The sequence below is a fragment of the Lasioglossum baleicum genome, chromosome 7 (genome assembly GCF_051020765.1).
Source record: "Lasioglossum baleicum chromosome 7, iyLasBale1, whole genome shotgun sequence".
NCBI classification, from domain to species: Eukaryota; Metazoa; Arthropoda; class Insecta; order Hymenoptera; family Halictidae; genus Lasioglossum; species Lasioglossum baleicum.
The window spans coordinates 13,387,945-13,414,989 of record NC_134935.1 but is presented as its reverse complement, the minus strand read 5'-3'; the positions used below and the strand labels follow the sequence as shown (position 1 = coordinate 13,414,989).

Below are 27,045 nucleotides of genomic sequence, written 5' to 3'. Positions count from 1 at the left end.
TCTTCTACTGGATCGATGGACATTGTTTTCTGCAGTGTAGGATTTTTGTCAGACATTTTTGTTAATTCTGATTCTCGTATAAGGCTCATGATAAAGCAGGTTTGATACTAAAATCTTCTTTCAAAAAATTACACAACGTCCGGATAAATTCAATTTTACCAATCTCATGAGGTGAAACTCACCTTCTGTTCTCGCTAACTTGAGCGTTAATAATTGATACCGAACGCTTCACGAGTACGAGAAGATCCTGAACACGCGAAATAAGACTACATTCGCTACTCTATTTTAATCGAACGAATACCTAAAATTGTGAAACGAAGCGCCGGCAGTCTACTACCAGCTGACGAAATTCTATGCACATCGAGCGGGAGATTTCCCGCGGAGGAGGTCGAGGAATTTCGGGTAGCAGCTACGAGCGGCAGCCAGAGGTGCCTTTAATTAAATATTCTTGTCAATCGATCGGGGGGCTGGCAAAGTTCTCGTCAGAAAGGTCAGATTCAATTCTAAACTTCCATCGATACCGCAGCGGGCGCGTTCTAGGTCTCGACGATAGTTGATTGCGGATTCATGAATCGCGACGTAAAGTTCATCGACAATACCGGGGCGCTACGTATTTCGCGGGTCGTTCGCAAGTTCCTCCGGGTCGGCCCGATGCAAAATGAATGCGCGGTTAAGTTCGCAGCCGGGCGTAGTCGCGCGACTAGGTCTCCTGAAATAAAGTCGGATGGGAAACGTCGGGATACGCCGATTTCTGCGAGAATGACAGCGTCGCTATTTCGGGCGGCCTCCACCCGGCCACGTAATCGATTGACAACCCGTGGGAGTACGTTCAGCATCCCCAGGACCCGCCTGCAAGGTGTACCGAGGACCGATGCATCGATGTCTCATCGTTTATTTAACTGTGACCTCGCGGTGCCTTAAAGACACACGAACCAACCGAGGAGTGATCGATTCTCCCGGGTTCGCGTGTCTCGCGGTTTCCGGCCGAGGTAATCGAGAGGTATTTGCGGACTCTCGATGCGTCTCCTGGGTGCTCAATCCGTTTCCATACAGTGGCATACAGCATCCTCTTTCGAAACCTTCTCCACAACGTTCCTTCTTCGAACCGTAATCGATTAGTCCTCGCGGAGCAGAGACTTTCGATTTTGTTGCAGCTAGGTCTCGTAGGTAGCTTTCGTGGCTGGATCCAATCTTTACGTGTCGATCTTTTCTAGATTTTCAAAATAGCCTGTACGCGTCATACATGCATTATTGCATTTTATACACGAAGAAAGTGTTTCCCTTTAGTGTCGTGCCTGGATTCGGTCCCAAACTTACTGCTAGAGATAGTACATACATGTGAGTTGCAAGATAAGCTGCATCACTTGTGTGTCTGCATTTCAGTACCGTTAATGTGCATCAGATGGAACAGATTTTGTAGACAGTATTACATGTGCGTCACTTAAGCCATCGTGTACCGTCCGTACGATGTCACTGCAATCACAGCAGCGGAGTAGCAATGGAATCGCGTCACAGTCAGCAGAAAATCATTCTGGCCCGGATCGAACATTTGCGAATTAATTACCGAAATCAGCCGGAGTGGGGGTGTCGTAGCCACATCCGCGGACATCTGGCGAATTTCGCAAACCGCCCGCGGGCCAGAGGCTGGTTTTTTAAGCCTGTTGGGCTATCGCTGACGGATATTCGGGATAATGGCGCCGGGCTGCAGCCTTCGCGAAGTACATTTGCCCGCGACACGACCGCGGCGTGTCGCGTTCTGCGGCCAGAGGCCGGGCCCTATCCGGCATTGTTCCTGTCCTCGTACGTCGTCAAAGCTTGTCAGCTTAATTATAGGCTGGCACCGCGGACGGGCGATGTTCTGTCGCGCGACACGCGGCCCTCGTCGCGTACGCTAGCGTCATTACGCGACGATCTGCGATTGACGTGCAGGTCCCGCGGTCTCTCCCTCGAATCTACGGGGTGTCATGGGAATGATGGCACCATGGTCAAAGGGGTGATTCTAGATGAGAAAATGATTCGAAGAAGGGGGATAGGATGTTTTCGTTTCGCGGTTTATTTCCGGGAAAATTGATGGATTAATCTGCAACATGCATTTTTTGCTGCCCAAATAATGTGCCTTGCAAGAAACAGGAGTTGCACAGTCATTTGCGCCCTCTCTTAATAATTGTAAGAAGTTATGAATAATGGAATTGAATTTTTAATGTCGAAGATAAGTAAGAATACAATTGAATGAATGTATGCTTGAAAACAATTCAATGTTTCTACGGTTGTACTATCATTCGAAGGACACCGTGTATGTCTCTCACCCTTTCCCCCTACCTTCCACTGCCTGTCCGTCTATCTGTGCGGCGATGAGCATCGCGTCCCCGTCAAAACGCTTATTATTATTACGATTATTAGGAGAGCGCGACGGCCGAATTAATCAGCCCCCTCCCTCATCGTACGCGCGATTCAATCGCTCTGTCCGTGACTCTTGACTCGCGGAATCGCTCGGTCATTCGTCAGTCTGCTCGTCATCGTACACGTCTCTCCATCAGGCCCTCCATTATCATGATTATTGTTATTGCGGTCGGGTAAATAAATCCTGTTCACGGTGGCTCGTGCATTGACTCGCGTCATTCTAAATGGGAGAGATAATGACTCTCTTAATTTTAGTAAATTCTTCTAATAAATCCTACTACTAGTACTAACATGCGAATTACGCACTAATTTACGTTAATACTACAAACACTACTCTAAAAAATAAAACATTTATCGAATAAAACGATACGACTGCTTTACAATTGCATCAAATTGTTAATCCGCAATAACAAATAAACAAAACGCTACGATTACCTGGAAGTGTCTACGATCTTGACAACATTCCGAGTCATGAATGAAGACGGATATCGCAATCATTGGTTACAGTCGTAGATTCCGTAATCAGGCGCAAGATGAGGAACCAGCAGCAAACAATTCGCAAACTGTTCGCAATCCCGTTAAAGACGCACCATTAGAATAACGATGCCGCGAAGCTCGTCGCAATGTGCAACCATTACGCCGTCCGATTAACTCTCCATCACCTTTACAGCAATAAACGCAACTATATGTAAATCACCAGCCAAGACCGTACATTTAATTCCAATTTAAACCACACGCGCACATGCACAACCCTGTCCTCCACAAACATTTTCCATGCTGTCCCCCAAGCTTCCAAAGGCCCCTGTCCGGTCACCACCGAGGCAAGCAAACCGTCTCAAACACGAGTCCGCTCGAGAGACTTAAAAACCGTGGGAAGTTGTAGCGTTTAAGATAAAGTGTAAAAGTAAAGAGGGAATGGCAAGTTGTTTCATCGGGAAGTTTCGGATCGGGAAGTTCCGAGGCCGACCGCCTGATCCGCTAATTAGCGGATCGTCGGAGATCTCAGCGGCGCGTAAAACTGTGCAAAAGAGGAGACGAGCGATACTATGGAGGTGATCCGGGGGTGGAATGGGACCAGGGTGGTGGATTGGTAGTCGGAGAACGAAGGTGACAGGGCGACAGCTTCAGGACGAGATATCTCGCGCCGGCAGCCGCTCCTATTCAGCCGTGAAGACTCGCGGAAGCGGGTATAGTGAGCTCGCGGCGTGCTCGTGATTCAGAATGCCTACACGACAGCCAGGAGAAGGGGTCCGAGAGGGGTGTCGAGGAGAGTGCAAAACGTTTCCCTCCAGTTTTAACCCACCTCCGAGGGTATATTTAGCCAACAGTGTCAACGGCGAGCGGGGCGCGGTGTGCTAGTCCGCATGGCCCCGCTTTGGGAGACAACTCGCGACGTTGTTCGCCGACGATAGCAGAGGCGAACACGGACTCTCGAGGACGCTTTTGATTCTCGTTACCGTTTACGTCGACCCACCGAGGATCCACCTACACCACACCCCGCCTGTGTTAATTTGATCGCGCTTGTTTGAACCGGCTCGCGAGCTCCGCAGAACGCGAACGATGCTCCGTTGTTGTGCGATGAGACACTCTAACGAATCCCGGGACGTTTCGGATAGGAGGAGAATCAGAGGCACGATTGTTGTTATTAATTTGTCAGAGACGATGTTGTGCGAGCTAAAAATAGCTTGACACGGGGAATGGGAGTCTCTGGGTGATGTGTCTTGGGTAAATGAGGGTGGGGGTTAGAGTAGGGGGATATGTAGTGGGATTTTGATGAGGCTGTTTGTATGATTTGGAGATTTTCGGCGGTGTGATTCATGGATATTGGTTTAGTGGACGTTGTTCCATTTACTTGAATGAGTTGTGCGAGACATTTCTATTTATATGATAGAATTAAGTCTTGTGTAAGTTTATAGCTGTTCTGTCGTTCGTGGTATTAGCTCATTAAAAGTTCTATTTATCTATAAGACTTGTATGGACAATCTCTACATTTTATGCAGGAATTCACCTCGTTGATACTTTCTAGTACCTTTCAATAAGTAGAACGACCCGATATGAAATCTCCTCGCCTATCGTGTTCGATCGGGCCAGCGAGTAGGAGTAAAAAGAAGCGTGCTGTTATCGCGTTCCCGGACACGCTATTACTTAATAGATCGTCCAGCTGACACTCCGGCAGCGGATACGTTTACAAATCGGCCCGTCGCCGGGAACAACGGTAATACATTATTCCTGATTCCCCGGCGACTGTCGTCGATCCCGTGGCGCCCACGCAAATAGTAACGCGCCGGACCGGCTGTTACAACGTTCATTACTAAATTGTACGACACGTTTAGGAGAGCCGCGTGCTCGCGTCCACCACGCGCGACACCACCAGGATTTGCCAGCCTCCGAAATAGCCCAACGATTATATTCCCTCTCTTCTCTCTCTCTCTATCTCTTTCTCCTTCCGAGAGAAGAAACGCGTGGCTGGCAGAAAAATCTTCGCTACACGACACGGAGATCGTCGAAGATCGATCGGCCAGCCTGCTTGAAGTCCGAAGCGGACCGGTCCCGGAGTAAACAGCAATATTGTGCTAAAAAAGTTGGACGGGAACGCATGTAACGAGAAGTTATTCGAGGCAATCGTTCCGAACATGTCTGTAACTAACTCTGACATGGCCGCGACAGCTGGACAGCCGTGTAACCAGTCGTCTTCTCGTTTCCACGTATCGTCATCGATCTTCCGCGCAGATCGCGACGTTCCACAGCACCCCCTCTCTTTCTCTCCCCCTTTATCTCTCCCTCCCTCTCTCTCTCTCTATCTCTCCCTCTCTTCGAGGGCATTGGAATCGGTGAAATCGCAGCTATGTTGCCTCTGACTCCGGTGATTTACTGACTGCGTGCAGTAAATCAGTAGTCACCGGACCCGGATTAAAAGCGACTCGTGTCACTTTCTGGGAAATGTTGCCTCGATAACGCGACTCCTCGATAACTGTTCCAATGATCTTATCGCGGGCACAGAATGCAGAATCGAAATCACTGTGTCGCGACTCCGTGCGAATAGTCGCTGACACCTCCGGCTTGGACGGGGTCACACGAAACTGAACTTCGTGGACGTTAAAACCCTCGGAAAATTCCTCCCGTTGTTATTAACACTGAACTTACTGGTCAACTGATCTGGTAGTAAATTTTTTACAATTATTTTTAGGAAGTTGCTTTAGTAAGAAATTACTGAACAGCTAGTTTTAAATCTTGGTTGAGTAGTCCCAGGAATCAGAACATAGCCAAAGATTATCAACTTTCCAGATGAGTTAAATCTGATTTCAAACATTACTCATAAACCAATGTACTCCTGTGTGTAGGACAAAAAGAATAGGATCAATTGACTTGTAGCAAAAATTAACAGATGCGTGTGTGAGAAGCTGTTTGAAGCAGAAATGAGCATTGCAGCAGATTATAATCGTGGCTAAGAAGCTACGTGACTGATCGACGGTAAAAAGTGATCGATTAGGCGTGAAATGACCACGGGAAAGTCCCCCTCGGAAAATCTTTCTCGCGCGCGTTAGAAAAAGTCGCGCGATCCGTTTGAACGCCGCCGAGGATAAAACGGGCAAGTTTTCCCTCGGAAAACGCGGCGAGTATTCACTCTCGAACGAGTTTGCAACAGCTCTCGAGATTACCCATACATCGTTTCGCGTTGATCTCGGCGTTCATAAATCTACTTTGAGCGCGGCGAGCGTCGCGGAGAGAGGAACGTGCCTCGCGGTAATTTCGTTCCGGGAACATCGTCGCGAACTGAGACGTCTCGCGTCACGACGCCCGAGAGCTGCCAAGCTTTCCACGGAAAGGAAGCCTCTCCTTCTAACAGAGACGTCCCGATACGGTTTGTCGGAAACCGTGAAAATGGCCACGTTTACGACCCGCGCTCGACGAGCGGACGTTTTCTTCCTCTTTGCTGAGCCGCGACGGTTCCGGCGACTTTGCACTCGTCAATCCGACGATTATCCGACAACTGGCTGACGATTACACTCGCCTCTGCATGTGCCACAGCTGCGGTAGAGTTCTATTCGGTTGGAGGATCGTGTGTTGCCAAGAAACATTTTTATAAGAAGAAACGAGAAGAGGATGGTGTATTTTCGACAAATTTTGAAAAGATCAATATAAATGTAGATAAATGTATTACACAAGCCTTCGTCCTTGTGTAGCTATACCGACATTGTCACCACGTTATCTAAGTAACCTAAGCCATTTTCTAATCATAAGTACTTCTCTGGTCATGTGTGAACGAGACTGAGCTGTAGAAATGAGGATGAAGATTAAGTGACGAGACCAGAACTCCAGAGTAAAGTTCATCGTAGTGAATACTTCTTTAGTCACGTTAGTAGTTCTCGTGAGAACAAATTTAATAGAAAGTTGTTTCCGCCCTCAACAGTAGTGACGCATGTGTTAACTGTGATCCTCTCAATTTTCTTCTAGATGCATAAAATCCACAGTTTCTGCTTCTGTTAAGTGGTGCATAAATGTTCCAGACTTTGTATGAGTACTTTGTCAGAGATCATGCAGAGAAGCGACGCAGTAGCGGGGATTCTTCAGGTTTCTCACGGCGGATTAAACGATCGAAAGTATCGTCGCTGTCGCGATGCCATCCGCAGGGCCATTATACAATATCTCGCGGCGTCTATCCGCGTCACGGTCAGGCAAAGCTCGCACGTTTCTCTCGCGAATCGCGTGGCGCATCTTGCCACGGGCCGGGACATAAATCAATGCTCTGTTCGTTTAACGCCTCGTCGTTCCGCCAGGAGGTACGGGACGACGAGTCTTGACGTCTCGAGGATGGCTCGTCGACTCGGCGCCGTTCCTCGCTCAGCACCGCGCCGTATTGCTCCGCATATCGGCGTCGAGGCGAACGTCCCGTTATCGCGTCTACGCGTTATCACCAATTGTAAACCATGTCAACGGCGAACGCGATGGGACAGGATGATAGGCAGCCGCGGCAATCCCGGCGAACGATAATTTTCAGCTTTTCCAGTGGTTCCGTGGGCCGGGGAACGAGATAATCGGTATAGGCAGCCCGTCGTTCCTCGAGACGTCAGACGGCAAGCACACGGGCACCGGGAACCTATCGCCCACTCGGATAACTCAATCGCCAGGTGAATGGGTGATTCACGATCCAATCTGCACGGCAAACGCGATCCAATTCCTACCCGATAAAAATTCGAAAGCTTCCGGAAAAATACACACGACGCGACTGATTCACGAGTCGTCCTCTCCGGATCATCCTGTGTTCCCGGCTTCGTTTGCAATGCCAAAACACAGAGCTACATATTCTTCACGCTAACAGGGAATGATTCCGAAACCGGAATATCCAGTGCATTCGTAGGTTAACGGATAGCCCAGTAATTATAAACAAACCTTAAGAAATAACAGAAAGAAGTTCTACGGCCAAGAGATTCTCGGGACTCGCGAAAATCGTTCTAAATTTCAATTTTGTCGCGCAAAAGGGAGAACATGTAAGTCACGGTCGGAATGCGTAGCGTCACGGCGCTAACGTAACCGGAAGGAGCGTTGATTTATGAACGGTAGCGAGTCGCAGCGGCGCGACGAGAGCCTGTACACAAGTCTCATCTAATCGCAACAATACCAGTTCTCTACTGGCAGCGTGTACACCATTGTGGGATGACAAACGCGGCCGGCGGGAGACGTCGAACAGAACGGTCGTCCACCGAAACGGAATCATTAATCCTTCTAATTGCCACTCGGGGAGCCGGCCGCGTGTTTTTCTTCGCGGTTCCGCACGGCCTACCGGCTTCTTTCTTCGCTTCCGTCTGCTGTTTCTGGCCCGGACCTCTAACCCACAACGCCAACGACCAATCGCAAAGGATAGAACCCACCAATGGAAAGGGAACCAAAACACAAACCATGGTTTCTTTCGCCTCTATCGTATAGGGAGAGAGAGAAAGAGAGAGATAGAAGCGCTCCAGGGGTGGGGGATATATACCCGCAGCTTGGTAACACATTCGGTCGACAGATGTCGGATTGTTTATTTGATTAGCACGGCCATTAATCAGGGGCCGCGGTGCCACCCCGAAGCGGAGGTGCGTCCTATTAACGAGCTATAGAAGAGAATGCTCTTTCTCTTATTAGTTCTGCGTGCCGGGGATCTCCAGACCCGACAGATATGAATGCACTTTTTGCGGTATTTCGGGCTTCTCTGCACGATTATACCGGGTGACGGTAAATTCACGCATAATCGGAAGCGTGACTCCGCGATAATTCATAAAATGAGACTCGAGTACACAATTATATGCATTTTAATTAATTATATTGGCTTACTAGGAGACTGCCATTTTTTATACAAAATAAAAATTGTATGCACCAGTATTTCTTCTCCTAACAATCTTAATAAGTTGAGAAGACCAATGTTTGTCAATTATTCTAATTTTTCTGTGGAACTTTATTAATTTTTGTCGTAACTGCATAAAATTGAAATTGAAATTAAAGAGACAGGCTGTTTTCGCTTGCATAAATATGATAGCGAATCAGAAATAGATCCTATAAGCATTGTTCGTTTTCATTTTCAAGTAATATTCAACTCAACACTGTAGTCAAAGTATACTATGAAACCACAAATTTCTCACCAGCCCGTTCATTATTATTTCGCCCCACCGCTCCATGAAGTCAAGAATCAGGGAGGATTTGTGACAGCAAGAATCCAAGAGATTCCCCTAGTCGAGGCATCGCTAATAGCATTCCATTAGACGCGAAATATAAACAATCGCTTGATCGGGTTCAACGCACGAATTCAGTTGTCCAAAGGGAACGTTTCCTTAGACGCTGGGGGTAGGGGAGTGGTTTGATGCTGATGTTGAAAACAGAGGCAGCGCGCGTAACTCGTTAAACGACGGCCACTATATTTACACGACCTGATTCTCGGCCGGCCACCGCAAGATTCGGCCGCAAACGAATTCGATTCGTGCTGCGCGTCGTTGCCGTGCATACCGAACGAGAGAGCGATCGAAAAAATTCGAAGTTCCCGCGTGCGGGGAACGGTGTCGGAAAATTCGAGTGAATTTAGGTGGAATCCGGAGAACGTCATACTCGGAAAAACCGGGGACAAGGGATACTGTTGGTGACAATTTACTAGACATGAGGAACAGAGTAGTTAATGAGTCATCAACTTGGTTATCAATATCTTGCTCTCAGACTTTCGAGGAATATGAAAACTGATTACAATATTTCAAGACCGGTCCGATCAATTAGCTTCAAGCTTCGTGTGCAGCTTCAGTATACTTACATCTATAGTCAGTGCCATAATAAAACAAAAATCTATGAAATAATGGCAGTATCTCAAAAATTGTTTCATCTACTAATAGAGTACTGACTATCTTTTTACTTTTGTTAGACTTTCGGAGGTCATAAAACAGAGACAGAAACTTACTTGAACTATAGCGACAGGTATGCTAAAGGTACACAGCAAGTTTGAAGGCAATCGGTCGAGAAGATCTTGAGATACTATACCCTCAATTCGACAAACATGGTTGCACGAAAGGTGCAAATCAACTGCTGTTCGAGTAACTATAGCGCCGTTAATTTTGGAGATTTGGGGGAACGCTTCTAGGGGCACGTTTTTTAAAGTCCATTGTTCGATAGAAGCTTGGAAAATCGATTTCGTCAGAGTTCTAGACTAGAATACCCCGTTCAGGCTGGAAACCTCCCCTCTAGCGACCCCGACCGAGCAGACGACGAGGCAAGAAGGGAAGAAGACTGGTTCTGTGTCTGAGGCTTATATATCTGCCGGAACTAATTGTCCCATAATTCACTCTGTCCGGTAGCAGCATTGCTCTCTGCTTATCCACAACCGCCGTTTCTTCTTTCTTCTTCTACTTTTGCCCTTTCGCTCATCCCCCTCGTGTACGCAGCAGGCATTTGGCTTCTGCATGCGCGGTGTCCTCTTTTATCGCGGAAACGCGTACGCGGCCGCGATTGTCTCTATTTCCTGCTGGTTGTCGTCCAGAGTCTAGACTGTAGAGTACAGAGCCTGCGACATGTGTTCGAGGGAGCATTCTGGCTGGAGAGGCGGATAAATCGGAACGTCCGTTCCTGAAGCACAGAATCCTCGAAATCAAAAATGTAAGTAGATGAGCTCTTAGATAATCTAAAGTTAACCAATTGACATATCCATCCAAAAGAGACATTAGAAACAGCATTGTGTTGCTCCTGAGGCTGAAGAGCTCCTCATCTTTCTACATATAGTAGAATGTCATAAGTGGGCGTGGCTTCGTTGCTCCAAACGAAGCCAGAACCGTGTCCTACAGGGCACACTCTATTTAATCTATCCTTTGACATATAACACTATCAAGATTTAGAGAAAGATCTAAGAGCTTGATCTACTCTAAGAAAGTACAACATATGGCCATCGGGTCTCCGTCACATCAGTGTTGACCCTAAATCGATAAACTCTAAAAACAAGGGGGGCCATATTGCTGTAGAATCGATCCAGAGACTGCTGCCTTCTGCCTCTGATGTATTAAATAGTTTCTATTCTCTTGATTGTTTCGTGTTTTCTAAGAGTGGTCATAAAAGAGCGAAATGATTAATAATGTGGGCAGGGACAATCGACTTCAAGGGTCACGATGAACCTTGCTGGTTCGGGAACCTAGTTAAGCGGTAGTCAGAGGGATCAGTTCGTGGTGAAAAAGAAATGAAGTTGGCCGTGGTTGAACGGACAACTTTCTCACGAATCGCAACCGTTTCGTCGGCGCAACGTTCACTCCCCCGTCGCGACTGACCATTCCGCTCGGATGTACCGGGCAATGGATTTACCGTAACTTTCGCGTCCCTTCGGAAACGTTATCACGACCGGTTACTTCCGTGAACCTGTCCAGACGGTCCGGTGCTAATGCACTTTTGCGGCTAACTGTAACACACGTGGTTCTTGCTTATCCAGAATAGCACTTTCTCTTCCTCCGAGAGAGCTGCGCTGCTGCCCCCTCCTGCCCCCCTCGACCCAGCCAATTGTAAGGGAAGTGTTCCAGCTTTTTCCGCAGCCGGCCCGCCTCGAGCTCTTTCTCTCATCCCACAATCCGACATCCTCCTCCGACCCATCGATCGATCAGCTTACTCCGCCGATTGACCAATCTGTTTGCCTTCGTTGATTCATCAATCCGCGCGCAACCCTCCGCTGCACACCGAGAGTGGATGGAATGCGGCAAGCAAAAACCATGCTTCCCGACCATGAAGAGAGCAATGATCTAGATTAGATCACCCTCGCGAGCACTACCTTTCCAGTTTGAAATTTACCTCTTTTTTTCACTCCCTCCTTCCTTCTCCTTCCTCTGCTTTCGCTCGGATGGACGCGTCGCCGTGGCCTGCTCGCTCAACGAGCGTCACGCGATTCGATAAGGAACACCCAATTCACGGAATTTACACGCCAGCGATACAAGATTTTAATCTTCACTGCTCCTAAACGTATACTTCAACGCACAGCTACATCATGGTGTTTATAGACCTTTAAAATTCTTGTATTCCAGTCCACCCACCCACCGACTGCTTTAATCACAATTATTTATGAACTTCCCTACCCAGTTTCCCTTTTCGTTGACCATTATTACTTTCTCAGTTTTTCTCTCGGAGTTCAGTTAGCACAATTGGATAGAATTAACGAAGTATTTGCAGAGTTTCTTCAGTATGCTCTCTCAATCAAATAATAATGTTAGATTAAAATCTCCCACTTGCTCCTAAAAATCTCCGAAACATGGCTACCATTTCTAGGTGGTCTGAGCAGGATGATCTTAAATGCTGCCATTGAATAAAACGACGTAGCGTGTCCCAGTGAATGGAAGATTGCAGTTGTGAGAGTTCGTCGAACGGTTCGAACTTGGTGCCCGGAAGCTCGCGATCGATCTTCGAACAGGGATTAAACGCGCGTCTTTGCCAAGTTGCAGCCTCGTCGGTTTGAAGGGTGCCTGCTCGAGTTTTCGCGAAGTTACGTCGCGACGCGACGGGGTCCACCGATGGACAGAGAAGACCGGTCCAGAAGTGGACACGTCGGACAGATACTCATCGTTCATCCACGGTGTATGAATAACGTAGAAGTTTGCTCAGCGGTGCGGGGAAAGGCGGGCAGAAAATGGGAAGGGCAGAGAGGGGCAGAGGCCGCGTAGCCCTCATACATAAGTAAGGGAGGGAAAAGACGGAGTCTCGGTTTGCGCCGACAGTATTTTCTGCGGGGTGAGCCGGCCAGACACCCCTATTCTTCGTGAGCGAACTTAGAACCCCGTCGCCCGTGAAAATACGAACCACGGCCCAGAGGCTGCGGTCGTTCCTCAACGAGCTACCCCCGAGAACCATCCCTGAGAACCACCACGCAACCTATTCGTTTCTAGACCCGCCGTTCCGCGACGAAAACTGCGCCTCACGGGCCACCGAGGAGGAAAGAAAGTTGGACAGGCTGCACTGCAAATTGTCGCGAATTGCATCCGGGGTGGCAAACACCTTTGCGGCCCCCCCCCCCGCCCCCCGTAGACGCGTGATTTTGAGCGTGCACTTAGGTTCGAAATTGGTGGACTTCGATTTTTTGTGCACGAATGATAAAAAAATAAATGAATTGTTGGCTAACTTTCATCCCCCGTTTTTCATCCCCTCACATCAAAGTTAATTTTTCTCTCTGCATAGTGAACGACAAAAAGAAGAATTATACAGGTTTTCTCGGGTACCAGATCGTGCTAAAAGCGTATAAAACCGTCGCGTATCATTTGTTTCGGTTTCCACCATCAGTTTTATCCCTAATTGTCGATGTTCGTGCTCCAGCGCCGCAGTTTCACCAGTGACGGATTAGAGTCCGGTACTTCGGGTGAGGTCTAAGATTTCGTCTGGGAAGTTTCGGAGGTAAATGGATTTGGGAATCATCTCGGCGAGTTAAGGGGAATTTCTAGACCGTAGCATAATATTTTAGGCTAACCTTGGAATTTTTGGAGCATCCACAGTGCTGTTTTAAGGATTACTTAGCTCTGCAAATAACGAAGTGGAAACGGTTCAAACACAAGTTTCTGTTTCTTGCGTCCATTTTGATCCAGGGGTACGAACGTTTCATCTTAATCCTAATTTTATAGTAGTCACCTTTCCACACAAGTCGCATATTTGTATATACGGTTCGGGAAGGATCGAAAACACGTTTCACTCGTCCGCCGGACGAAAGTCCAGTCCAAGGGACAAAGTTGAGAACAAACGATGCAAGTGTACGAAGTACGATCCCTCTGCGGACAGGGGCTCCAGTGAAACTCTCGAACGGGCAGACGGACACGGGAGGCGCGGAGCGAACATTAATCCCATTGTCTTCCTTCGAAGGTGACTGGCGAGAATGGCGCGCGGGTCTTCTTTTCCGTGGAACGAAGACGTACGCGCGCATCACGGTGAATATACGCGCGCGTTGCACCATGGACAGCCGCTACGCAAGAACGTAGTACGTCCAGACTCTGAAGGGCTATCCTCGGAGGAGTACGTCCTCGCTGGATATTAGGGTCGCGTTCGCATTCCTCGCACGTGCAACGCGGAACAACAATGGCCAACGAACGAGCTCTTCGGTCCAGGAAAATGAGGGGAACCTGCTGTTCATTCGTGTTTAAAATATTTTCTTCTGAACCAAGAATGGCAGTAATTTTTATTTTTCCTCTTCGACCCTCCGCTCGAGCGAAAAAAGGATTTCTTGATTGTACGTTCCGAAATAGAAGCAGGACAAATATTTTGGCAGCATTTCTGCTTTTATTGAGTTCGTTAGACGAGTGGTTCAATAGAAGAAAAATTATGGTAGTTCAAAGATGTCTTGCTACTTTATCGTCTAATCTATTTGGAAAGCACAACGACATTTTTAATAAACAATTGTTGAACTCTCCCTAAGAGTATATACTTTATTCTTGAAGTATGTGGAGACGTAGCAGAAGGAACGTCACGGAATTGGTAGCAGGACTATCAACAACATGCAACAAGCCAGTCCATCAGCAGGTCTTGACTCCTCGTCGACGTTTCCACATAATTTCCTCGAGGTTCAAGGCGATCAGTGTAATAACTCGCGTACGAGGAGCTAACACCTGACACTTCGCGCGACGAGACGCAGAGAAGCGTTCCCCGAGGACCAAGACAATGGGATTAATGTTTGGCCCAGTGATCCGCGCAGTTTCCGGGCCGAGTAGCTATCGACTCGTCCGCGAGTCCTGTGAACTTACCATGACGAAGGACCTACGCGAGTCCGGGATTGGTTCGCAGATATTTCCTGAAGTACTGTAACTGTTTTGTGGGGGGAAAAAACTTTGCACCGCGAGATATAAGCGCTTCTTGCTTGGGGCTAAAGGGGAATGCTAACTGCAATGAGAATTGATGGCACGCGTGGTCCTCCGGGCACCAGTTTTTGGTGGATGTGCATAGAAGCACTTGAAACACACTTCTCACTACACAAGCTACCAAATACGATTAAAAAATTTGGAATTGATAAGAATGGCGATTGAACAATAATAGCTGAAATATTTTTAAAAAATGTTGTGTACTCCTCTTAACAGAAATGATGACCAAAGTCGATAGAAAAATTTGGGAACGATAAAAATGATGGTGAAAAGACTCGAAAAGGAAAAAGTGGGTGACTATCATGTTCCTTGTTCTCTATACCAGCAGTGTGTGCCAAAAAAGTTAATGGAGGCGGAATCGCCGGTTGGTTGCCACCAAAGCGGCGCGAACTTTCCCGTTGTGATGGAAACGTCGCGGGCGTTATTTATAGAGAAATACAGTTCCGAAACGTGGACGCACATTCGGGCAACGCAAGAATAATATCTTGATTTATTTCGACGACGTGATGAAATAGTCTGTAACCGGGAGGCTGGCGAGTGGCGGACGCTGCAAAGAAGAAACGAAAAGAAAAATAGAGGAGCAGCACTGCCCGGGGAAAATCCTCGACGCTTTCCACGCGGCGCGGCGCGCGGAGCTTCGAACTTTTCCCCGAACGAAGAACGATGGTAAAATCGAACGCAGCGACGTGTAATTCGCGGCGGAAATTTCGCCGGGAAGTTTCGACTCGGTTGGCTGGCCTGTAATACGGATTAAAAGTAAAGTGGCTGCTTAAAAACGCCCGGGAACGAACCGACCGCGTTGACTCGGCATCGGAGAGCCTCGGACGTTCCTTTTCGCACGCGAATTCCTTCGGCTGTGGATCTTTATGCGAAATAAAAATTGTTTGCATCTGCTGTCAGAATCAGGAGCCACTTAGTCTTCCTTCTCTCAACCCTCCAACGTACGAGTCGAAAGTACTCAATCCTTTACGTTTCTTTTAAAAACTCGGACATTTTCCATACGTAATGCGACTGTTGTTATAATCTATAAAATTATAGTGATACAAAAATTCATTGAGTAATTCAAAGTTCGTTGCCTTCAAGGTCACTTAAAGGTCATCTTTCAAACGGGTCATACATTTTTAACTTCATATCGTAGTAGGTCAAAACTGTGGTATACTATGACCTTCAAATGACCTTTAGACGTTCCTAGTGAATAAACCGGCGCACTTCAACAAGCACCACACAAGCAGAAACAAATTCTGCTAAGACTGTAGGTCGTTCATTTCTATCCAGCAAACGTTTTCCCGTACCTTAAAAACGTTCAACTGCAACACACGCGAAGCAATATCTAGACTGAGCAGTCTGCAAGATACAGAAGCAAACACGTCTCCACCCAGATAGGGTAGTTGTCGCTCGAGCGATGCGAGACGATCGCCGCGAAGAAAAAAATACAGCTGGAATATTCCTGTAAGAACTGCTTCCCGTGTTTCATCACAATCGGTCTGATGTCACTTGAGTATTTAGAGAAGCGTGGTTATTTCCAATCGGGTCTCTCCCGTTCCCCGGACGGGAAAAGCGAGCTGCTTTCCACCTGGCCAACGCGGTGTATCCTTTCTTCGTTACGAGGGGAACAACTCCATTCGGCGATCTGGAATCGAGGAAACGTAGCCGATACACAACGGAGCGAAGACGTTCGACCGGCTCGTCAAAGGAGAGAAACTGGCTGGCGTCGCCTAGGAGGAAGTAAAAACAGAAGATCTCGAGGAAGACACAACAGAGAGACGTTGTATCGGTCTGCGGAGCGGTCTTTGCCAATGAGGGATCCTTTCATGGTCGACGCGACGCGACGGCAGATTTAAAGATGCACAAGGAACGAGGAAGGAGTAAGCGAGAGCGTGAGAGCAAGAGAGAGAGAAGAGAGAAAGCCTCCTGTCCTTTCCGGCAGGCTTTGTCCTGGGACTTCTTTTTCTCTCCCGGATCTGTCGCCGCTTCCCCAACCAGAGGGAACAACCAGGGGATATTTCCTTGGGAATAACAGGCGCGGAAAAGTTCGTTCAGGCATAACCGGGGACGAGCGATTAATCGAGTTATTCCTTTGCGATTTTCAGCCGGCCGTCGTCGTCGTCGTCCCGGATTTCGACGAGAGCTCAGACCTGGTAACGGCGACGAGTCCCACGGCATTATTCGAGCCAATCGTTCGACAAAGACGGGAAAAAAATGTGAACGTATGCCTGCTCGATAGACCGAGGCTGGCTCACGGAGAAAGCTCCTTATCAGGGAGAGAAAGAGGAACTTGTTCGCGCCCCGATAACTTTTCAACTCTAATCCCAGGCTCCGCTAAACCCATCGTTCCCCCGCGATTCTCCTTGCTGCTTCGAATGCTACCGAACCGTTGATATCAATATTTTGAAGTAGACTGCGCAATCCTACTGGACGAGAAAAAAGTGGGATCAGGACTCCCCCCACAAGACCAAATACGTATGGAGATTAGGAGGAGTCGGAGGGTTCTGTGTGTGTGCGCGTTAGCTGATCAGCTACCACCCCAGCGGTTGCTTTTTCCTGAAATCCCACAGAAATTATAGTGAGAGCCAAAGCTGTGCTTTTGAGTTCAATTCACTTGAGAAAATGTCAATTTCAACATTTTTAGAATTCTGAAATTAGCAGAGTGCAGTAATGATATTCATAGACATATTGATGCAATTTATTTAAGAATTATTGTTTCCTTGGAAATAGTGTATAAGAGATCCTAAGATTGAGGGATGATGGCGCATCGTGAAGCGCAAACAGGGTCCTAACCGGGTGTTCTTCTATCGTTAATTAGCGTTCGGAACGGAGCGGCAGCCATTATCCAGTTTCTAAACCTCGGAAGTTCGATGAAGCCGGTTCTTTTGTTCGGCCACGTCCGCGAGGAAGCTAGTCGCGGCCGTCCGTCGTGCTTTAAGAGATCCTCCCTCACGTCAGAGAATCGTCGTTCGGGCATGACGTGGCTGCCATAGTTCCTAACGAGTACTCGAAAGTTCCCGGTAGCTCGCAGGCTGGAATATTAGAGGGAACGTTAGTTAATTCACCGCAGTCTGCGGGCTGTTCGCAAGCCACGCTTGACAGGAGCGTGTGAGAGTTGGGCACACAAGTCAACACGAAAGGCCGTGTTTAGTTGTCACGTGGCTCCGGGCCATGTCTATCTCGCAGTCAGTGACCCCGAGTGGCCGGGTAACTTCGTCTTCTTTGGAGAACAAGCGATACTTAGCTACCATTGCCATGATCGCTGCCGGGTGGCTCGCGATTCCTACCGAACAACGCTATGACGCTCGATTCCGCTCGCGAATCTTGAATGGGGCATCAATCCTGCCGATCCGGTGCTTGTCGAACTCCTTGTGAAATGTTTGGGCGCTGCACTGAGCTTCCTCTTCAGGGTTTGTGTCAGGAAGCGAGGATTTACATTTGTCGAACTGTGGCAACTCACTTGGTGAACCAAGTTTCATAGAACTATCATATAGGGTTATCAAAATAGGATTATACAATCAGTGGAAAAAGTATTCGTAGAACCATTAAAAATAAATGATTTTTTTAGAAGGATTAATAGCTTTTTTTGAATTGCTACTGGTCACAATTGCGACGTAAAAAATTTAGGTCGTGATTTTAAAGTTTTTTATCTAAAAAATAATTTAAATAGCCAAATTCTTCGTTTTTTTAATAATGAATCCAGCTACATAATCTTCTCCACACATTTTTCCATTTCTACGATACATTCGTTAATTAAAAATCACCCTCCTGCATTCCCCTCTTATCCACCTACTGCTTTCCTCATCCCTTATTTTACTTAACTCGTTTTCCACCACCCTCGGCTATTTAACTAGTTTCCTTTTTCCCTTCCTTCTAGTACTTTTACTCTCGCACAATCTCCTCCTTTCACGCCATAATCCTCTAACAGATGCTTTAGAGCTCCCCCATCGTTACTACGGATTTCACATATTCTTTCACTATCTTCCATCCGATATCTATTGCATTTCTTCAGATCTCGTGCGTCTTAGCCGAGTAACTCCGTTATTTATGACTCGACATATCCAATCACTTAATGCAATTTATGGGAAGTATGAAGAACAGAGATTTAAGTGCTTGATAAACATATATGATACATTCGTAATAATTCATGTGACCAGAACAAATATTGTAGGCTGGTTTTTCATGAAGTTACAATACTTTTAAGATGGGAAATTGTTTAATGAACGAAGCGAATGTTTAATTTGCCAGTGTACTTAAATCTGGCAAACTCTTTCTATCTTTTCCTCTGGTTCCTTTCTCCCTAACATCCATCCAGAAACACCCACGCCCCCAAGATCAAAATCTCCAAATTGACCGTCTTCGAGCCCACTTAATTAACTCCAGACCCATTTCTTTCTGTTCCAGGTGAGTCAGGCAGTCGCACGAAACAGTCGCACGTCCGAGAAGTCCACCGATCAGGATTGACCATCGATAAAGTGTCCGGACCAAGGCGAAAACGACGGCATACAAGAGTGGGACGGAGAGAGAGAGAGAGGACGCGTTAAATTCGCGGTGGCCGATCAAACGTCTATCGGCGTACGTAACACACCGGGGCCGGGTTATTAATTGACCGGACGGTCGTGGAACGCGATCAGCCAGTCGATAGGGGGAAACGGAGCGTGTAATTATTCCGATCGTCGATTCCACGGCGATTCGTGCAGGCCGCTGCTGGTCTGCGGGCCTTGTCTAATAAAGACGCGTGACGTCTCTCCACCCCGGGATCCCTGGGCCAAACGTCTTTATTTTTGGGGAAACGGCGCGCCATGTGGCAAACCGGTTGCCCCCGGTCCGTTCGGCCCACCATAAAGACATTAACACGCGAAACCCGTAATTACCCGGGCCCTGGAGGAACGAGCCCGAAGGTATCCGACCGAGTGCGACACCGATACCCGCCACTTTCACGCTGATAAAAAGCATTGGTTGCTCGCGTGTCCCATTCGAGGCAAGGGTGTGTCTATTAGCAACGCTCACGCAACGCGTATTTATTAAGAGTGTACTTTCGACACCCCCTCCGCCCTCGCACTCCTTCCCGGCTCGGTTTTCTTCGAAATGCAAACAATACATCGATACAGGAACGGGGGAAACGTTCCGTGCAGCCTCGAAAACCGCTCGAACTCCCCCTTTTTCGTTTTATTCGCCACGGGAACGGGCTCGCGTGCGTACACGAGCACACACCAGCATCGAGAGTAATTAAGTGATTATCTCATCCGGAGTAGACACGTCGCCCGTTGCACATCGCGTTCCAATTGCCGACGGAGGCCAATAAGAGCCGCGCTTTTTGTTCCGCTCGTTCTCTCCACCGTGCAATCGACCTACGCGCTCCTGCTTTGCTACCCGCCAGCCTTGTGTCTTTCTCTTTTGTCTTCTTTCTGCCTGTTTCCTGCTCCTGCCGCCCGGTTCCCTGCCGCTTTCTATTGTTTTGCTTTGTTGCTTTCTGCGGGATGAGATTCAACTCGAACGGTGAGCATGTAGTGTACGGATTCGTGGCAGTGCGGGAGCGTTTCGAAGATGTGTTCTGATTATGTTGGTAGTTCGATGACGTCCGTGTGACACTTTTGGATATAGGAATATTTTTGATAGGGTTTGTACGTTTTTTATTTAATCGTTGTAAATAGAGGACGATAATGAGTCTTCCTGCCAAATCGTGTGTTTTGATTGTGCGAAGACGATAATGGAAATGAAACGCAAATGAACGTTTAAGTACTTGTATCTGCTTGTTGCTTTTTATGGTAATATTTACCGTATAGAATTGTAATTTAAATTACAGATGAAACTGTGGGCGATTATCCACGTGAATGGCAAAACACATTATTGACCGATTGCAAACTGAATTCACAAAATGTGAATGCGCCAATCTCTTTAAATCGCGAAATAAATCATATTTCGCTCATCAATATTTAAGCTTTAAAATACATTTAGAGGTACATTTTCAAGAGGAATTTTTTCCTCTTTCTCCTTGGAAGCTATTGAAAACAAAGAACATAGCGCTGTAACTTAACATGCTCACAGCGAAAGGTAACTGAATGTTACGCTTCTGTCACTGACAATGAATAGTGTATGCTCTCTATTTTCCGCGCCATTCGTGTTTCTTTTCAACCAGATCTCTCACGGATTCTAGCTCTGTTCTCCCCTCTTGGGTGAAGAAGAGATAACGCCCGCGTAACGGATTACAACGGACAAAGAAATATTATTTCTGACGCGGGGAACGTCCACGCCGGAATTCCAATTACCGGTGCCCGGTATTATTTTGTCGGGCTATCGCGCGCGTTTGGGACGGCCGCTGGGGATACTCGAGTTATTCCTTCGGCGGATAGAACCAGCTCGAAGAATCCTTTCATTGGGGTATTAATATTCGCGGTCCGCTGTCACTCACTGCAACTAGCTTCCAATGAAGAATTCATTCAATCCAATTTTTCTTGCCGGTTCTTAGAACGTTGGCTAGCTTATTTGGAGACATTTGAGGTAATTGGAACAATTATTGAGTGCCATACCATTCAATGAGCGAGATTGAAAAACTTGCTCAATGTCGATTTCTAAATGAAATTTTTATATTGTGGGAATGATAATAATTTATACATTTTTTAGTGCAGTGTGTAATTCTTCTTCCATTTTCTTAGAGTTAGTGCCTGATTTAAAGTGCTTCTTTGCGTTAATTGCGATGAAGCTAAAAATGTTTGAGTGAATCCAAAAAACTCGAAACCCGATTTTCGTCTCAAGACCTCTATCAAAAGCATTGTCCATTCAGGACCTGATATCAGCTGATTCAGCCAAGCCATCGGCGTGTTACGCTGTTCCTTTTGAGGTAGACAAAGAAAACACAGGTTTTCACTTCGATTGTGGGTTACGCAGCGTAGAGTGTATCTCCTGTCGGAACCGCTCGGAGCGTCTCGCCGTGCATTTTAGCCGCGATACAGCGCGTTTAAGGCACAATAGGCCGGACAGAGTCCCTCAAGGATCCCATTAAAATTTTTCTGGGGCAACGACGCCTCGTCATCGGACAGAAAAGATCGGAAAGCGAAAGAGAAGCGGAGGCTTGTACTCGCCTCCGTATCGCGATCATCTCGCTTCCGAGATATAACCTCTCCGCCTATACGCGCTACCGATCCAGCTGATCGAAGATAGAGTCCGACAAATTACATGGTCGGGACTAGGTGTCGGCTACAACTTCCACGATAATGTCATTATCGCGTTACCGAAACCCGTCAAATGCATCCTGCTACTAACGCGTTGAACCGCGAATTTTCCTGCAAACTTCTTGTCAGCTTGTTTCAACCCTTCTATGGGTTCATAGTGAGCTGGACAGAATTCATATCTCTCCGTTAATTATGCAATATTAACTCTCATGATATGTTCTCCAAAGATATTTACAAATTTGAGTTTTTCCATATTTAGAGTGAAAATTTACAAATGATAATTATTAAAATAGATTGGAATAAATACATATCTCGAAATTATTTTAAATGAACATGGAGTACTTTGATATTCATATTTCAATTTGAGGTTAGAATGGACAAAATTTGTGCTCGCTTCGGGACCCGGACATGTTCCGATTAGTCCCAGACTGTTTTATGGAAATGGCCCACTGTGCTTCTAGTGGAATAAGCACGTTACCGCTCGAGAACACTCGCATTCGCTCCGCGACTCAATTTTTCCTAGAGAAATCGGAGCGGCCCCCCGAGAACGCTCCCCACCGAAGCAGATTTGAACGCGATACACCTACCGGAAAAACGAGGATGCTTGCGGATCTATCCACGCGGAAACGCGCAAGTCCTTTAAGCACACCTGTCTAGGTGTGCCGCGATAACACCGCCGGGAAATTTGATTTCCAAGCGACGCCGTCTTTCTATACGCAACCATCTCGCCGTGGAACGAGCACTGTGCTTCCACGTCGTCCAGACGAATTTTTCTAAGCTGTTTTCGCTTCTACGGCGAATTGCGTTTCGCGGGAACGAAACACTGATACTCTCAGGCGGTTATTCGAACCGGAAATAATGCAGCTTGAACAGGTTTTGCAAAGAATGTTTAGCTATTTTTGCTCTAAACATTGAAACAAATTGGAAATGTGCTCGTATTTTACTTTGGAGTTTGGCTTATTCATTTTTTAACATATTTTGTTCACAAAATGAACGTGCTCATTTTTAATTTTATGTAACAATGAACAATGGCGTGGGTCACTGTACATTTCAGAATATACACTGTACATTTTGTAGTGTAAAACGTAAAAGTGTAAAACGTGGATAAAAGTAAATAATATCTGAAGAGTAAAGAATAAAATTATTATTCATATCAAGGCTAAAGAATAAAACCACTAAGAAGAGTACCGCTAATACAGACTTGCAACTCATAACACCTGAACGTGCCAACTAAAAAACCAGCCCCCCGCTACATTCTATAAAAAAGTCGCTCACCTTACGTTCGATGAATATATCCTGCGGATCGATGATGGCGTAAAAACAGAAAATACATAGTTCTGAAGATGGCGGGCACAGGATGTTTACGACAGTCTACTTTCTCGGCCGTTAATCGTAGCTTCCGAAAGCAGCCGAGTGGATTTCCAGGGCGAGTGGTGCGTGTAATAAACGAGTGGAGACGGAAACGGGCCGATCGACGCGAAAGAAGTGAACGATAGGAGGAAACACGAGGCGCGTGGAACATCCTGGAAACAGCGAATCCGATCGATTAAATCTGCTGGACGATTAATCGACCGGTGCGTTCGGCTCAGTGATCAACGTTGCTCTTCCGACGTGAGGCATCCTTCCTGAAAGGAATCGACGTATCGGCGTGAACTTCCTTCCGATCGCAGCAGCTCGGGCCCAGATGGGACGAGATCCCCAAACCGAGAGACCGGCCGCACTTCCATCGGTGATCATCAGAGAGAGAGACAGAAATTGAGAGAATGTGGGAGAGAGAGAGACGAAACAAGGTGGCCAGAAAGAGAAGCGATTTTGCCACCTGCGTCAAGGTGGGAGAAGACATTTGAGAGAAAAGGGGATTGAAGATGAGGAAACGAGTGAGGAACTTATTTTGTCTCTTGCGTGAGAGTGGAAGAGCAGATTTAAGAGAAAGAGAGACAAAGGATGTGAAAAGAGACAGAGATGAAGGGTGCCAGAAAGAGAAGAAATGGTTTTGTCTCTTGTATAAGAGTGGAAGAGAAGATTTCAGTTGAACAGGCAAAAGAGGAATAAGAATGAGTAAGAGCGAGTGAGAAAAAGAGTGAATCTCAGATTCCAGTAAAAGAGAGGAAATGAACCTGAAAGAATCTTTTTTCTCCTTCAAAAGAGAGAAGTAGAAATCCGTAAAGAGTAGTACCAATCGTGTCTCCTACCTGTATGAATGTAAGACAGAAGATTTCAACAAAAGCAAGGAAAGCAGAGCCCAGAAAGAGCTGAATTTATTTTGCCTACTGTATGAATGTGAAACACAGAAGATCTGAATAAAAGCGAGAGAAGTAGAAACCCAGAAAGAGTAGAATTTATTTGATCTCCTGCATGAATGTGAAACAGAAGATTCCAGTAACAATGAGGGAAGTAGACACCCGGAAAGAGTAGAACCAATTTTGGCTCCGCGTGAAAGTGAAAGAGCATACGAGAAATCGAGAGAAAAGTGAGGAAGAGGAACAGAAAGCGAGGAGGCCACAAAGAGGAGAGGCGAAGGAGAAACAGAGATAGAGAATCAAGAGGAAAGCAATGAGCAGAATTGAAGAGGGGAGAGAGGAACAGAGCGTGAGAGAGAGGGGGGAGGAGAGCCGAGCCGGTACGCCCGCCATATGTCACGAGGTCCTTACGTAGGTATCCTGGACGTATCTTATCTTCCGCTTATGGCCGCGAGCGTAATCCGAGCGGAAGACAAACGCGCACGAAATAAAATCCGGACCGGTTCCAACGAGACTTCCTCTGCTACCCCCTTTTATTTCTCGACCTGGCGAACGAGGAAACGTTCACGGCCCTCGGGACGCGACACGTCTCGAATTATGCGAAGTGACGACACTCGGACGAATTTCAAAATCGAGCGATGTAGCGATCATGTTGCCAGAAGTCGTCTTTTTACATACGTCCTGGAAGAGGAAACAGAATTTGAACAGTGTAATTATTTTTCGAAGTGAGACGCGTCACTGTTCAATAGACAGATTTGTGAATTGTACACTGCTTTAAGTAAAACTTGTAAAACATCGCAAATAAAATTTAAGCGATGAACTCGTTTCAAATTCCTCGAATTCTTCTACTCTGTTGAACCTTGTACAAAATCACTCGCAGTAAATTAACAAAGACCCATAGATTGATTGTATCAAGTATTAGGTACAAGAATAAATAGTTTACTCTCCGTCTTCCACCCTAATCGATTGCACCCCTACAGCATTTCGCTGAAGCAGCGAAGCCCGGGAAAGCTGGATTCGAGGAAGATAGCGTATTATACCCCGCGGCGAACGATTAACACGATTCTTTATCCAGGCTTCATTACTATCATTAATCGCGTCGGTTCATCCCTCACCATAATTATGTAATTTGTTCGAGAAGGCGTGACAAGAACGCATCGCGGCGGATCGTACCTCGACGCGTCGTCGCATGTTTGCACGCGATCAGCTTCGATCGACTGCCATTATCAACGAAAGTTGGCCCGCGAGGAGATTCTGATCGACCCCGGGATAAACGAGCGAGAGAGACGAAGACGAAGACAAAGATAGATAGATAGATAGAGAGAGAGAGAGAGAGAGAGAGAGAGAGAGAGAGAAAATGCTACGTGCGTGGAACTACTGCCCCGGAACCGGTTACACCGATCCGAGACAGTTCCCTACGATCTTTCCGACCCCTAAATCTGGGGCCGCGATAGCGAGCAGCCTGGTGGAATACGAAAACGCCAGGTCAAACTCGCAGTAGGGGGGAGAGGGGGCCGTTACGGGGTTACGACACTTTTCCGTCCCGTTCCCCCCGTTGGTACCCGTGGCCCGGAAATCAAAAAGACCGGCCGGTGTCTTTCCCTCGAGTCGCCTAACGAGGACAGGATGTTATCGGTGCATCTGATTAGCATGAACAAGGGCCACGGTCCGGCCCGTTGTCCTACGGACGAAATTTGTGCCGGCGACACCTGTTCGTGCCGAGCCACCGGGTTCACGGAACCCGCTCGTCTTCCCGACCCGCCGAAACCAAGGGTAATCGGAGCCTCGAGGAATTCCAGCAGGAAGAGTACCGTCCACGAGCAATTTCGCTTCCTGGCGAATTCCTGTGAGCATCAGGAAGGATGTTGCGCTACTCACACATTTACAATCTCGTGATTCATGTATAGAGTATGAGAAAATGATGTGGGAAGTTCATTGATTGCGCTCGATTAATGACAAGAAGTTTTATGAGTAGAATGCGGATTTTTATGTATAATAATAATAATAATAATACCTAGGGCTGGCTACAGGTGCCTAGAAATACCTAGATATCCCTAATACAAGTGAAGTACCCGAGAGTATCAAGCAGAGTCCACAACCACCCACTAGTACCTAGAACCATCCTGTAACAAATGGTACACAGTTCAGCATCGAATATTATCTCTCAATAGTATCAAGTATCACGGTCAATGATCAAAGCAGCAGTTCAGCTAGTCGATCTCAATTACCTCATCTCCAATTCTCTATAACCGATCAGCTGATTCTTTCTACCCCTCGAAGCGGCTTAGGGTCGGTCCAAGATATTAGAGGGGATCGCGATAAAGGGAATTGCCCGGTACATTCAGAGATCCTGCTGAATAACGCGGCGATTGGCGAGGAGCCTAACCAGTGACCTTCGGGTTCCCGGTGTCCTCGGAAGAATCCTCGAGGACACCGACGACGAGCATGGTCGCACGTGTAGAACGCGGACACTCGTTCTTCCTCGCTCGCCCCCTGCACGCCAATGACCAGGAAGAAAATTAGAAATATCTGACCAGCAGGAACTCGGGGGAACGTGCTTCCCGGTCGACTCGTGGCATTATCGTTGTTCGTCTGTGTACCCGGATGGTCGCAGCAGCAGTCCGCACGTTCGAAACCCTCGAGAGAAACAGAGAACGCAAACGAAGAAGCAGCGGGACATAGGGATATCCCGGCCCCTCTCTCTCTCGTATATACATTCGTACTCGCACGTGCGCCAGAAACGGCGACGTCGATACCTTTTATTATTTTTCTTTCTCTCTTTCATATTTTTTTTACGCTGTCTGCCACCGCGCGCCTACCCCCGTCGTGTTCGACGATCGTTCCTGCGGTTCGGCACCGCGGTATGATTTAATTAAACACGCCGGTGCCGGCGAAATTAGCAATTACCGGCGGCGGCGCCGACTGCTCGTCCCG

At 47.2% G+C, this 27,045-nt stretch overlaps 1 protein-coding gene across 2 annotated transcripts in view; it reads left to right on the top strand.

Moving 5' to 3' along the window:
• Pxb (putative Hedgehog signaling attenuator pxb) overlaps positions 1–27,045 on the top strand; it is a 360,190-nt gene that overhangs the window by 211,437 nt on the left and 121,708 nt on the right. The window lies entirely within an intron of this gene.